Source organism: Doryrhamphus excisus, chromosome 17, assembly GCF_030265055.1.
Source record: "Doryrhamphus excisus isolate RoL2022-K1 chromosome 17, RoL_Dexc_1.0, whole genome shotgun sequence".
NCBI classification, from domain to species: domain Eukaryota; kingdom Metazoa; phylum Chordata; class Actinopteri; order Syngnathiformes; family Syngnathidae; genus Doryrhamphus; species Doryrhamphus excisus.
Window position 1 is genome coordinate 4,098,913 of NC_080482.1, and position 15,572 is coordinate 4,114,484.

The following is a 15,572-nucleotide window of genomic DNA, read 5'->3' on the forward strand; positions in this document are numbered from 1 at the left end:
AACGTTAAATAGTTCTCTCAGAGTCACTTGGCAGGCTGAAGCTAAAACGTACTATGAGGCTTTATAGCTTTGAGCCTCCTCTTCAAAATAAGCTTGGACTTGAAAGGTGGCAAAGCAAAGGCAGGAAGAGGCATAGCATTGCAGCTTAAAGCTCATTACTCTCTTTCTCCGGCACCTTGCTGAGTTGAAAAGGCTTGGCTGCCTCTCGCAGACGCGTCCGCCAGCTGCTAATCAGGTCAACAGCGAATCACACAATCTTTTAGATTTGGTCACTGATGCTTGCAGGTTGTAAAAATACTTGCTTTTCGGTCTTGTTGTGGTTTGTGGTGATCTTTACTGTCATTTGGAACAACAAAGAGCTGAGGGACTTGTATTTGAATGCATAAAGATATAAACTATAAATAACACCAAGTATTACTCTTATGGATATGAGGACTGTAAAATATTACTGCAAGATTGTCTGTTGTTAAGAGTACAAATTTGCAACATAACCACACTTCGAGCATACTTTTAGAGAAAATAATAAATGCTTCACATGCAAAAAAATATACATGATGAATGAATGGAAATCTTGTACATCACATTTCTCACCTTCTTTATCGAATTGGCACTTGCAACTTTCTTTGGCACCATGGCAGGTTATTTCGCAGTCGCTCTAGATAAAAAAACTGCACAGACTCAGTTTTGCAGAATGATACAGAACACAACAAACAGTGCAATATTGTATGCATGTTACTAGTTTTTTTATGTGCAATATATGAAAACAAGCTAGGCCATACAAAAACATACATTTAATATTGCACTTTTATGCAAGAAATAAACCAAAACCTTTGACAAGAAAGCAGGAAAAGACAGTGAAGTCATGCCATCTCCAGAGGATTATAGCAAATATAGTCTAAATACAACCTAATCTCGTAACCGCTAAGGTTATTGAGCAACAAAACATTTGCGGCAACAGATACCCAGAGCCTACCATCACCTGCTTTGGCACAAATAGAGACGTCAATATATGTCATAGAGCCACTTTTGTGCAAACACTTTGTCATCTATCGGATATAAACATACACAGATATCAATTGGAATACGGGTAATCACCAGAGCTATCAGAGTTAGTACCAGTACATTTTGGGACTGTGGGATAAACTCCCTGACATGGAAGACAGCTGATGAACAACTACTCCCAGTAGCTCCACATCACTGTCCACCTGAATCTACGTATCAGGGAGTGGGTCTGCTCTGCTGGGACTACTGGGCTTAGTCAAGGAGGCAGTGATGTGAGTTAAAAGTAAGTATGCTAAACATGGGCCTGCGTGTCTAAGCTCAGCGAAGACAGATGAGGTGTTGGGACCATGTCTGGAGGGGCTGGCAAAGAGGGAATTGAGAAGAAAAATGTTGATATTTGCTGAGAGTCAATCATTAAAGGCATGAAGGTACTGGTAAATAAACATTTGTGTACATGGGACATCGTTGACTATGCCAAAAGTTACTACTTTAGATCCAGACATAAGAAATTTGTTTCATCCGTGGTACCGGTCAAAAGTTTTAGAATAAAATAAATAAATAGTTTTTGTTTTTTATTATTTCTTTGAAGCGGGGATGCACTGCATAAATGGAACGCAATACGTTATGAAAATACACTGTATACCTAAATCGGAAAAGTTTCATTACTACTACCATCTGTGGTGGTATCATGAGAAAGGTAGGTTGTTGTCGCTGTTACAACCTATGGATTTTGTGCCAATGGTGTATTTTCCATAAAAATAGCATTTTACAACATCGGGCGCATTCCTCTTGAATGGATACACACCGTGTACTGTATTTGTTGACTGTAAGCACCTCCATTTCCCCAATATGTATTTTTAATTGCCTATAAACATATGTTCTATTATTAGTTTTCAGGGTGTAGAAATGTATTGCATTTTGTTTTCCTTGTCATCTCAGCTTTGAGTTCAGCAGACGTGATTCATGTTGCTTCCTGCCAACTGCTTGTGTATGCATCGCTGTGAAGACATTGAAAAAAAACCCGTCTAGACACAAATAGTAGTAGTAAAGAAAAGGATTATTCTCATGACCTCAATGCCTGGATGAGACAGAGACTATTACAACATACGTGATCTCTGATGGGGCAATCAGGACATCACCATTACGTGCCATAATCGACATCATCCACTAATGCCAGTCTGTTTGAAGCCATTAATAAGAGCATGTCTGTTATTTTAGTCTGAGACATTTAAAAACGTAAGATGAGATACAACATTTCCCTTTTTTTTTTTTAAAAAAGCCCTCAGCCGGTGATCTCATTCCCCGAATTCCAATCAAGAAAATGACTGCATCTCACCATTGGCTCATTGCGCATGACTGACATTATTTGTTACCCTAGCTGGTACTATGCAGTTGCCCTATGACCTCCGAGCAACCTTAAGTAGTAGGGTTTAATCTACATGGGAAAAAAGCTTGAAGAACCTGTCTGTCTCGAGCTTCTTAGATCAATCAACAATTAGAAGTGAGGTAATGGTGGCTATATTTCAGGGTCAATGATCTTCAACTCCTCCCTGTCCAGCCTGCCTGAGCCTCCTACTCTGACGCGGCAGTCAATCTGTTCTTCACTACAGTGTTTTGGCATTAACACACAGACTTTACATCCCAGGGGCTTTTTGACTCATCCGACTGATGTGTGAATGAAGCAGCAAAGAGAAAAGTGCTCATGAGCTTTGGATGGAATCCTTTGGCGAGACAAGCTGATCCATCTCGCTTACCTTCCGCTTGCAGAGATTGTGATGCTTGTAGGGGGAAAGAACTATTAAGTTTACACCCTAACTGTCCAGAAATTGTATTGTAGGTTTCTTTTTCATGTCATTGTTTTTTATTTTAAAAACTGCTGACAGTTCTTCCCTATTTTTGATGATATTTCCATTCAATATTTGATAAAAACATAACTTTGTCATACAGGCATTGTGAACTGCAGTATTGTCTTGTTGAAGAACCCTGTCATTACTATACAAACAAGGTGAGACCAGGTCTTGAGTCATGAGGGATGCCCCCTGCAACATAACCGCATAGCTAGCTGCTGTTTGACGCCCCTGCACAACATGAAGCTCCATTGTTCCATTGAAGGAAAAAGCACCCCAGGTCATGATGGAACATCTCAGTTGGCATCTCCTTGTCATGCCAGAAACATCCAAAGCCATCGACCATAAATAGTAATGGTTATAAGCATCATCACGACATAGAGTCGCTGTGTACTTTAACTAGTAGTGCTCCTTCAGACCCGTTTGGTACCAGATGCTGCACTCATGCGTTCTTCCATATGGAACCACTCCGCTAAGCAAACTGCAAGGGGGCTGATCACCACGGTGGGAAGGGGACGTCCCTCTGAGTAACAATAATGAAAAGTAGGCTAACCATTCATCAACCTTCCTGCATTAAAACAGCGTCAATTCCTCAAACACTCCCTCCTTTCATATGAAAACATACCCGTCTATGCTCGCTACCTATCTAATGCATCACAAGTTTATATTGTTTATTAGTGCGTTGATTCATCATGTTTGGGTTTTGCCATTTGACATTTAGGATGAAGACTATTTTTTTCACCCATTTAAATTATTCATTTGTCTCAGAGTGGGTGAGGCATGAACCGGAAATGGGCGTGTATTAAATTTTGCAGGGCGATAGGGATACAAGTGCTGGCAAAACAAGCTTCTTATCCTTTGCTGGAATAGCCACAACAGTGCATGAAATGCTGTTATGCCCCCAATATAGTAGTATGATATCACTCAATGAATCCACTTTCACAATGAATATCATTTTAATTAAGTCATTTATAAGTAATACTGTGATTAAACACAAACATGAATCCACATCACTTGTCATCCCGCTAAGCGCTCTCGACAGGACAAATTTACATGTAGTCACGTCAGAATCCGTGGTAATCGAGCTTGTAAGGTTTCAGTGCCTAAAATCTGGACGACTCCACCCATACACTTAAATTTTGCTGATTCTGTGGATTCTTTTTAAAGCCAGCAAAAAACACATCTGTTCAAACAGGCGTACGGGTAATCTGCTCAAACCAGGTCTGCTTTCTTCCGCATTTTCAGAACGCCTTTTGTCTAAGTTAGACACAGTTATACACTTTTTTTAAGGAGTCTCAGACTAAAGATTTTTTTTCAAATGCTACATAGAAATGTGACTCAACTCATACTTTCAGTATATACAATAATAAAATATATTGATGTTGTCTGCAACATCCGTCCTTCTCTCTGAACCCCGGAGTTCCAGATGGGACCATTAAACATCAAAATGTTAGCTATATCATCCAGATGTTAGCACTATAATTAGCAGACCAATTAATGTTCGATGCTATTCATCAATTTGACATCAAAAAGGTGGCATTGCAGCAAACAATTGTGTTTATCAACATTGCACATTGCACGTCTCATACAATTAGAATCCAAATGCCTTGAAGTTGATTCTTTGAATAGTTTTTAACAATCATGCAGCCATGCCAATGCCTATAAAATTGGCCTCTGATTGTAAACAATCCATCTTGTAATCCTTGTCGTATTCAAAATTAGCTGGGGTTGGCTCCAAATCCAGGTTTCCCTTAAGTATAGACGGCTAAGAATCCAGAGTTTGAATACTCATACTACTATAACATTGTGACGGCCACACAAACTCAGTTCCCCACGGTGGCAGCTGGTCAAAGGACGGTTCCACGCATACTCCCCTTCTGAGGCTGGCCTTGCATCCTCAAGGATGAAAACAAGATGGTTTCAAATCAAGACACACTGCATTCCTGGCCATCCCTCCATCCGCCTATATTACAAAGTATGACTTATAGCTCCTAAATACAGCCATGAGATGCTTTAATAAGACAGGGAGCTTATAAAAAAAAAAGGACATGTGATTAAGAGCAGATCCCCGATCCTCTTGAGTCAACAAAGAGCATACAATGTGGTTTGCTCAGAGGCAATGGGGTGTTCTGGGAAAGATGTACAGATGTCTTGAAGGTAAGGCTTGGAGATCTTATACGCTGTCAGACACAATCCAGCCAGCACCGGAGGCCTGCAATCATGTGAGGAAAGATATTACAAAACAGAGTAGGAATTCTCCTTTGTGATGTCTGTTGTACAATTTAAAGAGGCGGTATTTATCTGCTGCAGTGATGAACAGAGACATAGAGTAACACGCTAGGTTGGGGGTTTCAACAAGACCACTGAGAGATAGCTCCATCTCGCTTGATTGAACCAATGAGAAACTGACTCTGTGTTAACTCTTAAACAATTATAAATACTCGGTGTGATATGAAACAGGCTTTTCTTGGACTAATTGAGCGTTTTAGTGAAAGGGTGGAGTCGCCTCAATCCTGTTAGGCTGGAAACACGCACACAGGCGAACACGGAATTGCCTCAAATCCCTCTGCTCCGTCAATAAAAGAGAACAAGGTTGAGCTCTGGATTCGGTTACAGTATGTGACGGAGCAAAAAGTCAGACCGAGTCCAATCCCAGTGTCCAACCTCAAGCTGTGTTGTAAATACCAACTGAAAAAACAAATTAATTATACTGGTTATAAGTGGATGTTATGCATCTTGACATCAGCCAGCAGCCAGGGCGTATTTATTTTATTATTTATTATATTATTATATATATTATTTTTATTTTTATTTTTATTTTTATTTTTATTTTTATTTTTATTTTTATTTTTATTTTTATTTTTATTTTTTTTTTTTTTTTTTTTTTTTATTTGGGTGCCCCAATGCAGTCATTGGGGCTGTCTTTTTTTTTAATTTACATTTTTGCAGAAGGAGCGTATGTAATCAAGGCCGCTTTTTTCCCTACTTTCGAAATGTGTTAATTATCTGTCTGTATCGTCTCAACGCCTTTACTGTCATTGATAAGAACATTAAGTTTTATTTAATTTAATATAGTTTACCCGTATCTTTGTGATGAAAAGCGCCATTCAGCTTCATCCCGAAATCTAAAACATTCTCTTGTGCTCCTGGTAAGAGCATCTGGCTGTCTAACTTCAGTCAATCTGACTTAAAAATATGTTTCCCTCTCACCTTCTCCTCTTCTTCACTCCACTGGGATAACTCCACTGCATCACCGCGCCAACAAGTTTGTCTTACTCACTTCCAAAATAAATCTGTACATGCTCAGTCACATGGAATAGTCCATTTCATGAGAAGGGAGGGGGAGCAGTTGAATGTCTTATGATAGATTAAACATTTTAATGCAGTTTTAAGAATGTGAATTAAGACTAAAATACATACTTTAAATTGAAGGGGAAAACAATTACAATCATTTTGAATGAGACGTTTAGGGGCCCCTGGAAATCTCGTAATGCTTGTATTTGCCTAATGGTAAGTCCGCACCTGACAGCAGCCGAAGCAAGTGCCATAAATGGTTTTCTCATCACGACTCAACACATCAGGCTTAACAACAGATGCTGTGATAGTGTAAAAATAGTCATGAGAATACGAAACCTGACTGTTCGCTTTACACTTTTACGATGACATAGTAATTCAACTTTGTAGCCCACAGTCATTAATGGCCATACTCCTTTACAGATATACATACATACGTGTCACATTCAACCGTGAACCTGCAATATATGTACTAAATGCATAGAGACGTTAATATTTTTAGAGACTTTTTTATTTGTGATGGTTTAGTTGATAAACTTGTATGAGTTCACTTTATGTTAGTTTAATGTCATTTACGTCACTCCAAGGTACATCCTCATGTGATTCCCTCATGTTGACATGGGCGTTCACACCAAGGTCATGGGAGGCCAGGTGTGTCCCAGACACCAAAGGATACCTTGTGAGTTGGTATCAAATGCCAAGGACATGAGGACATGTCTGTATAAGAAGTGAGTATCAACAAGCAGCTGTTTACTCATCCCACACTTTACCCGCTCAATCTGTATTTCTTTATTTTTCTCAAGTTGCTGTGCCTCTGTGGAAGTCTTCTGGCGCCTCCCAGGGGAGGCCCACTTCACACTTTGAAAAGCCCTTGTGTGAATGCAACTCCGCTCGGTGCAGTAGTAGTGTAAATGTACATTATGTAGTTTTACAGTAGTCACAATTATTGCAAATGTAATACCACCTTTTATGTATGACCATCACTTCTTTGGTCGCTTTATAAATATTTCCTTTCATTTGCTGCACTGGAGCATTTTTTTCTTAGATCAGCTCATTGACTATGACATGATTTATGACTATGATTTTTTTGGGGGGGGGCTTTCAGCAGGGGATGTCAGAGATGCAGTGATGCTCATGTTGCTATATTAGTAGGAATGTAATATAATGCATTTCTCCTGTTACTCCTGGAATAGCAGAGGACAGCTACTTTTTTATTGAATTTTCTTTATTTTTATTTATTTTTATTGTTATTATTATTATTTATTTAATTTATACATTTCTTTATATTTTATTTACACAAACGTTTATTTGTAATGTTAGTCACAATATACTTTGTGAGATTATTTGCTTGACGATTTACCTTATGTCTAGTTTTACATTGTGTTTGTTTATTTATAAATCACGGTCCATTTTGCGTTGAGTTGTTTTGAAAAGAAAATTGAATATATGATTTTTTAAAATGCCTAAAGCAAACATATTATCCGGTCTCATGTTGATAGGTGTATGATATTTCAAAGATACACTTGTTATAGATTCAAAATGCTATTTCGTGTGATTAATTCTGATTAATTCTGAGTTAACTATGAACAAAATGTGACTATACACATATATCCTGTAAATATATGCGAATGTATATACATACCCATTGGTTAATATAACGCACACAGAATCGCACCGCTAACTTTGAGTGTGAGGCGTCGACTTTCATCAACCAATCGGAGGGCGGGAAAATAGTGATGTCACGGTAAACCCCCAAGTTGGCCCTGTGAGGTGAATCTGAAATCCGATGGGCCAGCTCTACTGATTCTGAAGGCCCTGGGCCAGTTACGTTGCCATGGCAACACATAGAAGTTACATCTGATGTAAATACATACTGGAAGCAGCCAAGAAACACGCTACAATATGAAGATAATTTACTGTTGACTGTGAAGTTTCATGGAACAAATACTGGAATTGAACTTGTAAATGTAGTCCAGTGTTTCTGAACCAGCAGAGAAGGCGTAGTGGCCCTGACCGCACACCACTGGATATTTGGACTTGTTTACAAGCAAGCGGGCAAGGTCTTATTATCATCAGCTGCATCACCAACATTTTCGCTCTGGCTCTCTGACTCTGTGCGGTCCAAAATGTTGTCCATCTGGGAGGGATTGAATGGAAGGTTGGGGTCCCAATTCAACTAATTCTGTCAGCAAGGCAAAGCCTTTTCCTCATGTCTGTCTGCAAGCGAGGGAGATCTAGACGCAAGAGGGAGAAGCAGTACGTCCCTGCTCTTTCTACTCGTGTCTGCTTACTGCTAACCTCCCTCGGTTCTACATTGCCTCATCCTATATGAGCTCAAAATGGGCTGGGACCCATGTGTCAGAGGTCACACTGCTGGGACTAGGCTTGGCCTCCCAAGCCTGGGAAATGTGTAGCTATTTGGCTATATACATTAAAGCTGTCAAGATATTCTGCATGCATTGTTCCTGGTGCAACCTATACTACTTATTTCCAGGTATATTCAAAACACATGACGAATTAAACAGGTGTAAAGCTGTGCAGAAGGGAGTGTGGTAAACATGTTAGGAGCATCATCGCTGTGCGGAGGAAAAATCCCCTTGGAAGTTCCCCGTCCCCCTGTTGTCCTTCCACTACATACACCTCACAAATCATAGCGGCTTCTCGCTAAAGTACACATTCCTTAAGATTCAGCTTCATGAAAAACATATGTCTGACAATAATAACATAATTCCTGATTGAGTATGGGGACAGAACATGTCGTTTGTATTTATTCATTAAGGCATAAGGAAATAAAATCCGACCACTGTTAGTACTTGGGTTAAGGATGCGCACCTACGTATATCACATAATTTGAGACAATGATATGATATGATGCAAAAGGATGCAGCAATATGGTACAAGTCAAATATTTGGCAAAAAAGGTTTTCTCCGAGATCACCAGGAGGTGCATTGTGACTGCTTAATCTGTGCATGATCTGCAGCGTATACGTAGCACATACCAGAAGAAGTCACCTTGACTGGCGGTAAAGACAGACGAGTTTTCCATGTTCAGGGAAGTGCCGAAGATACGTTAACTGTTCCTATGCTAGTGGAAGTCTACCCTGCCGCAAAGCAGCTTTGTGTTTCTTCTTAAGTGATTTCTTCGTTGCCTTGGCTGTATGTTTTTGGTCATCGCCATGCTGAAAGACGCATTCAAAACCCTTCTTCAGTTTTATAGCTGAGGCCAAAAGGTTATCATCCAAGATTCCGTGGCGCATGGCCCCCTGCGTTGGACTCTCAAGGCGTTGAAGCAGAATGTTTCCATGTCTGAGGAAAAGACAAGAAAAACTGGAGGTAGCAGAGATGAGGATGCTGAGGTTCACATTGGGAGTGACCAGGATGGATAGGATCAGGAACGTGTAAATGTTAGAGGCCTTGGAGATAAAGTCAGAGAGGCCAGACTGAGATGGTTCGGACATGTCCAGAGGCAAGATAGTGAATATAAGGATATTTATGGAAGTAGTGAAGGAGGACATTAGGTTAGTTGATGCAGAAGACAAGATTGGATGGAGGAGATTGATTTGCTTTGGCGACCCCTGAAGGGAAAAGCCAAAAGAGAAAGAAGACAGTGATGATGGCGGTCTTGGGGGAGCCTGTGTCTCTACCCCAGACATGTTGTCCAATCATCAGACCTCATCATTTGTAGGTGAGAATTCTTTCTATTTGAACATTTATCAATCAAATACAATGAGGGTTGGACATCGAGCCTCGGGCATTGACGGCAACCTGGACTAGAAACTGCAAACTTTTATGACCGTGCCTTTTTAATTCATCGGAATTGAGAATCATCAGGAGCCGGAATCAAAACGAGGAATCGGAATTGTTCAAATTTAAATGATGCCCAACCCCACTTGAAATAAACCCACTCGTGTCTTTATAAAAGGATAAACTTGCAAAATCAGCTGGGAATCCAACAATTATTTCCAATTATTACAAGCAAAAAGGTCTAACATAATTATAACAATAATTCTAAAATATTAAAAGAATGTATTACCCTGTTTTCAGATATTTCATTTTGCTTCAATTTCAGTTTTTTCCAGTGAAACTTCTGTCTTTTATTTTCATCGACAGAGAAACTGTTCTGACTAGTTGATTTATAGCCTGATGACATTTTCACGTTGATGTACTTATGGGATTTATGTAAGAGAGTCCCTGCTTGGGTTTTTAATTTCAAAAAGACCAGATGTCATTCATGTGTCTATAATCCTACTCTATTCAAACGTGCCTGTGGAGTTTCACACAACATATGTCCATAACAGACACAGGAGATCTGAAGACGGCTTCTTGGATGATTTGGACATGTCCCATGAGAGTCTGCTAGAGTATATATACAGTAATTGTTAAAAGTTGTTTGCAGCTGGTGCGGGAAAGTGTTGCAGTTTGCAGAATCACAACTGTACACACAAATACAAAATAAACTTCTTGTTTGTTAACAAAGTTAACCTTGTCCTATTTTGGGTGTTCATTTACAGTTAACAGAATTAAAATCATAGTTATGTCTGTTTTAAATCATGTACAGCACACAGTATGGTATAGCCGGTTTCACTCATACCTGTATGAGTTAAAGAGAACCATAAATCCATAAAGAAGGCACTGGTGTGGATAAGAGAGTGCATGTTTTGGTGGTTGAAGACACGCTACCCTTCAATTCACCTCATCCTACTATCAGCTGTAAGCGCAGATGAAAGCAGACGCAGAGAACAATCTATCAGAGGGAAAAAAAGACAGAAGGAAAAATGCTCTTACAAACATTGGTGGCGGATAATTAGAAGGTAGGATCTTGTCATGGTATGCGATTACTCAATATACTTTGGAAGTTGGTGTGCTCTATGATCTTGGCCAAATAGTCACACCTGAGTAGGAATAGACAGATGACTAAGTTGTGACCAAAAAAGGATTTGGTCATTATTTTTATTATTTTGATAACCCCACTGCATCCATAATAAAGTGTTTAAGTGCCAATAAGTTATTTAACACTACAATTGTTAAAGATATCAGAATGAAATGAAGTACGGTACAAATTAAAAATAACATTCTGCATATGAGTCATGTTTCCCAACTTTATTAAAAGACCTGTAAACGCATGGCACCTGAATGACACCTTTGATTAATAATTACCGCAAAAGAAGCCACCTGTTGCTGAAACACGTCATTCTGCTGTTGGCAGACAAGCCAGCCAGTGATTCAGAATAGTGAAGCACAGGAAACTACTCCGGCATTACACACGGGACTGAAAACATGGATTGAACACAACATCAGGAAACCTGCAGCCATGCACCGGGTGAACCTAGGAAAGTAGGAAAATTATATTCCAACACTGACACCACTTTTGTGACTCAAAAACATAATTTCTTATTCATGTAAACAAACAAGGTTTGCAGAAACAACATCCTTATTTGAAGAGTGATTATGCTACCCGGATTGTAGGTTTATTGGAAACAGTACGGTGATGCAATTTTAGCCAGTTCATCTGGGAAGTTGTTTTAGTGACCTATTTTGCGAAATAACATCCAGTATGCCAATGTTATGTATGTGCTTACATGGTAATAGTTCAATGAAGAGTCTTGAACCAGTCATAATGTGCTATATATGTCACTATATTGACAGTTACTATGGTACCCATTATGTCATTGTATGGTCATATCACCTTGTACTTTGGTACGAGGTGCATTATTAAAAAAAAAAAAAAAAACTTAAACTGTAATATGGAAAGCAGGAAGTGAACAAATGTAACAGTTACGGATTGTAAAAGTACCAGATGGAGGGGTAGGATTTAATAAGCTTTTCTTGTACCTACTCCTTTTGGACATGTGGAACTGGGAACTGATTATGTCAATTGTAATCTGATGCATGTTCATATGAAATTAAACCATTACCATTACACTGTTTTAGTGGACAGGGTATCTGCAGTGACTTCAAGTTATACTTGTTTTTGTTGTTTTGGAATGTGTCCATTGGAGCGTTTTTGTAACGTAGTCTAAGTGCTTTTGTAGTCCAAAAGCAGTCAGGGGTGATGGCGGTGGATGAATAACACGGCAATGGGCATCAAGATCTCATCACGGTATCGCTGTGCATTCAAAATCCCATCAATAAAATGCATCTGCGTTTTTTATCCATAACATAAGCCTCCATAACATAACCCCCACTGTCACCATGACCGTATTCACAGCCCCATGTTGCAATGATCTGTACACAATTCCTGGATGTTGAAAACACACCAGTCCTTGCATGGACAGCATATTTGGGATGCTATGTCACCCCTTGCACCTTCTCAATTGCACATTTTGGAGTGGCCGATCTAAGGTGCATCTTGATATGCTACACCTGTGAGGTGGACCAATTAGGAATGCCACAATATTTGAGAGTTATAGTACTTTTGTGTACAGAGAAAGTTTTACATCTTTGAGTTCAGCTCACGGCGACACGGCGGTCGAGTGGTTAGCGCGCAGACCTCACAGCTAGGAGACCAGGGTTTAATTCCACCCTCGGCCATCTCTGTGTGGAGTTTGCATGTTCTCCCCATGCATGCGTGGGTTTTCTTCAAGTACTCCGGTTTCCTCCCACATTCCAAAAACATGCTAGGTTAATTGGCGACTCCAAATTGTCCATAGGTATAAATGTGAGTGTGAATGGTTGTTTGTCTATATGTGCCCTGTGATTGGCTGGCGACCAGTCCAGGGTGTACCCCGCATCTCGCCCGAAGACAGCTGGGATAGGCTCCAGCACCCTAGCGACCCTTGTGAGGAAAAGCGGTAGAAAATGAATGAATGAATGAGTTCAGCTCACGAAAAAAAAAGAAGCAATGGTATGTTTGTATCTCTGTTGAATGGATACCTTTTCTCCCTCAATAATATGTAAAAAAAAAAAAAAAAAAGTAGTCGGTCAGACTACTTTGAATCAATTAGCACTTTTTCTGACTCTCAACATCCGTTGGAGATTTATGCTAAGACAGTGAAAGAAAGCACCCTTGTGATTTTTTTCCCTTTTCTTTCCTTTTCCTCTTAGACTTGATCCCACCTCCTTTACTCCCATACTACCTCTGATCTATGAAAACATACAAACATGACACTGAGCCTATGATAAACACCAGGTCTGTATTTGGGGAGGAGAGGAAATCAACTCCAGTTCAGGATGTGACCACTACCTCTGCCCAGATCAATCATACTCCAGCAGCCCTGCAAGTGGGTGGCAGCCATATCAGTATGAGGGGGTTGGGAAGTGCTCACACGGACAAATATCCACACACACAAACGGACAAAAGCTCAGATGCACAAGCATCCTTGAATTGCAAGGGTCTGAATGGGCGCAGGACCCTCAAAGTTAACAGGTACGAGGTTAGGAGAATGAGTCTGCTGCAATTGGATTCCAGCGTCGGTGTGCCGGGTTAACACTTGCAACTCCCCTTTCCTTATCTCTCAGATTAGCTCGATAAGAGAATTATGAAGCCAGACAGACATCTAAAGCTTCCTGGGGGGTAAACGATGTGATGAGAGACAGCCCAGGAGGGGAGCCCGCCGCCTCTGAAACATTTGACTATGTACTCATAAGCGGTCCAGGACCTCACTTATTCCTTATTCCCTCATCTTTTATCCCGTTAAACAAAAAATAGAAGGAGCGGGAAACAAAGGAAGAGGGAAGTCAAGAAAGGGGGTTCTGACAGATATCCATACTCCTTTAACTTCCTTCCTGTGCATTCCAGGTTTTGTGACCCCACCTTCAAGGACAAAGAGCTGAAACACACTTCCCTCCTCAAAATTCAGAGGTCGGCAAGGAAAGTTTTTCTTCACGTCACAGGACGTAAAGGGCGATAAATTATCAGGCTGTCAATTGGTCACAAAGGCTACTCAGTACTGGGGAGGTACAAGCAGATCTCCTTTCCTCCGAGGGGCGAGAAAGCGGCAAATTCTCATGAGGCTTATTTATAACATGCAGATATTTGATATGACATTGCAAAACTCAACTTCATTATACAGTAGACATTTTTGCCATTTTGTGCTATAAATACAATTCTTAATTCGAGCGTGAAATAGAATCATGTACAGGTGAACGTGAGCGTCCTCTGGGAGTTTAGCAGCCGTAATTATGCAGCTGAAGTGTTGATTGAAGTCATGCATCTGCAAGCTGAAAAGTAACGACTGCTGAATATGTTGAATTCATTGTGGCATCTGGAATATGCAAAACACCTTAGAAACCAAACCAGATTCCTTCCACTTTGCCCAAATGTTGTATTAAGTAGCATTACTTACTCTACCAGTTACTTACTCTTACTCTCAAAATGTATTATTGTCACTCATTTTCATACACTGATGGAAGGTTCCATGCTTAGTGTCATTCAGGTGTCCTGTCTATGGTCTATGACCTTCTATCTAATAACTTGCAAACATGTTCTCAAAAGCCCATTTGACATGCTGTGTAAAGGATTTAATCAGCCTTTATTCCCCCCTGTATGTTCTGTAAAAATGCAGTAGTTCTTCAGTGGTACTATCAGAACCAGAGTGCAACAAATATATGGACCATAAAAAAACTACTGCAACTCTCTTCCGTTCGTCCATCATTATTGTTTTTAAAGTAATCTTGCTCCTCTGCACATACGTCACACTCCGGTCCAGGCATAGTCATTGATGTGAATAGTTTGTAGGATGTAAAAAAGTTCTGTGTGAAAAGCACAGTGTTTGGATATCTGCTAATTCATACCCTATATATTGCTTTCAATGCAATCCAAATAGTTCCCAGGTCTTCTGAATCTGACTGGGCAGGGTAGTCCCAAGGAAATGACATCAGATTTGTTCCATGGCACGGAAACATTGACCAGCACATCGTGTTTTACGGCAAGCAAATAGTCTGAATATTTCCATAGATCTGTTTAATTTGTGCTATCTCCAGCTGATATTCTGTACTCACACGTGTCATTAAGACGATCCTGCAGGGAACCTTTAATGGTCCATGTTTGGATCCATATAAGAGTATGCTTTCAACAAAAGCTCTAAAAAAGGCAGGTTTTTGTGGTCCTTGAAATGTTTGGGATGGGATGCAGCCTGTAACGTGCATTCCATGCTAGTGCTTCGCGAGTCATGAAGTCCTTCATAGAGTCGGCCATATAAGAGCTTAGATATTTAAAGTCATTGACCTCATCTAGCTGGGAGTCATCATTTGAGAGGATTGGTCGATCCTCAGATTCCTCGTTTATTGTTGTGTTTTCTGTTTCTTGGCAACGTGAACGAGACCAAGCTAGGCAGACGCATTCTCAAGAGATTTTATGAATGGGAAGGAAAGAAGACCAGAACCATCATGTTCAGGTGTTGCTGTGATTAGGTTTCCTTTTAACATATTTTCTAATGGTAATATTTACTTGTGAAAATGTTTTGCTAATTCTATTGAAGTAAAGTTTAC

The 15,572-nt window shown here is 40.0% G+C and overlaps 1 long non-coding RNA gene across 1 annotated transcript in view; it reads left to right on the plus strand.

Moving 5' to 3' along the window:
* Nucleotides 1–14,204, plus strand: part of LOC131105509 (uncharacterized) — a 56,063-nt gene extending 41,859 nt beyond the window's left edge. The window contains exon 3 of the long non-coding RNA XR_009119950.1: nt 13,882–14,204. This is a non-coding gene — a long non-coding RNA (uncharacterized LOC131105509). The remainder of the gene's footprint in view (nt 1–13,881) is intronic.
* Nucleotides 14,205–15,572: the final 1,368 nt, after the last annotated feature.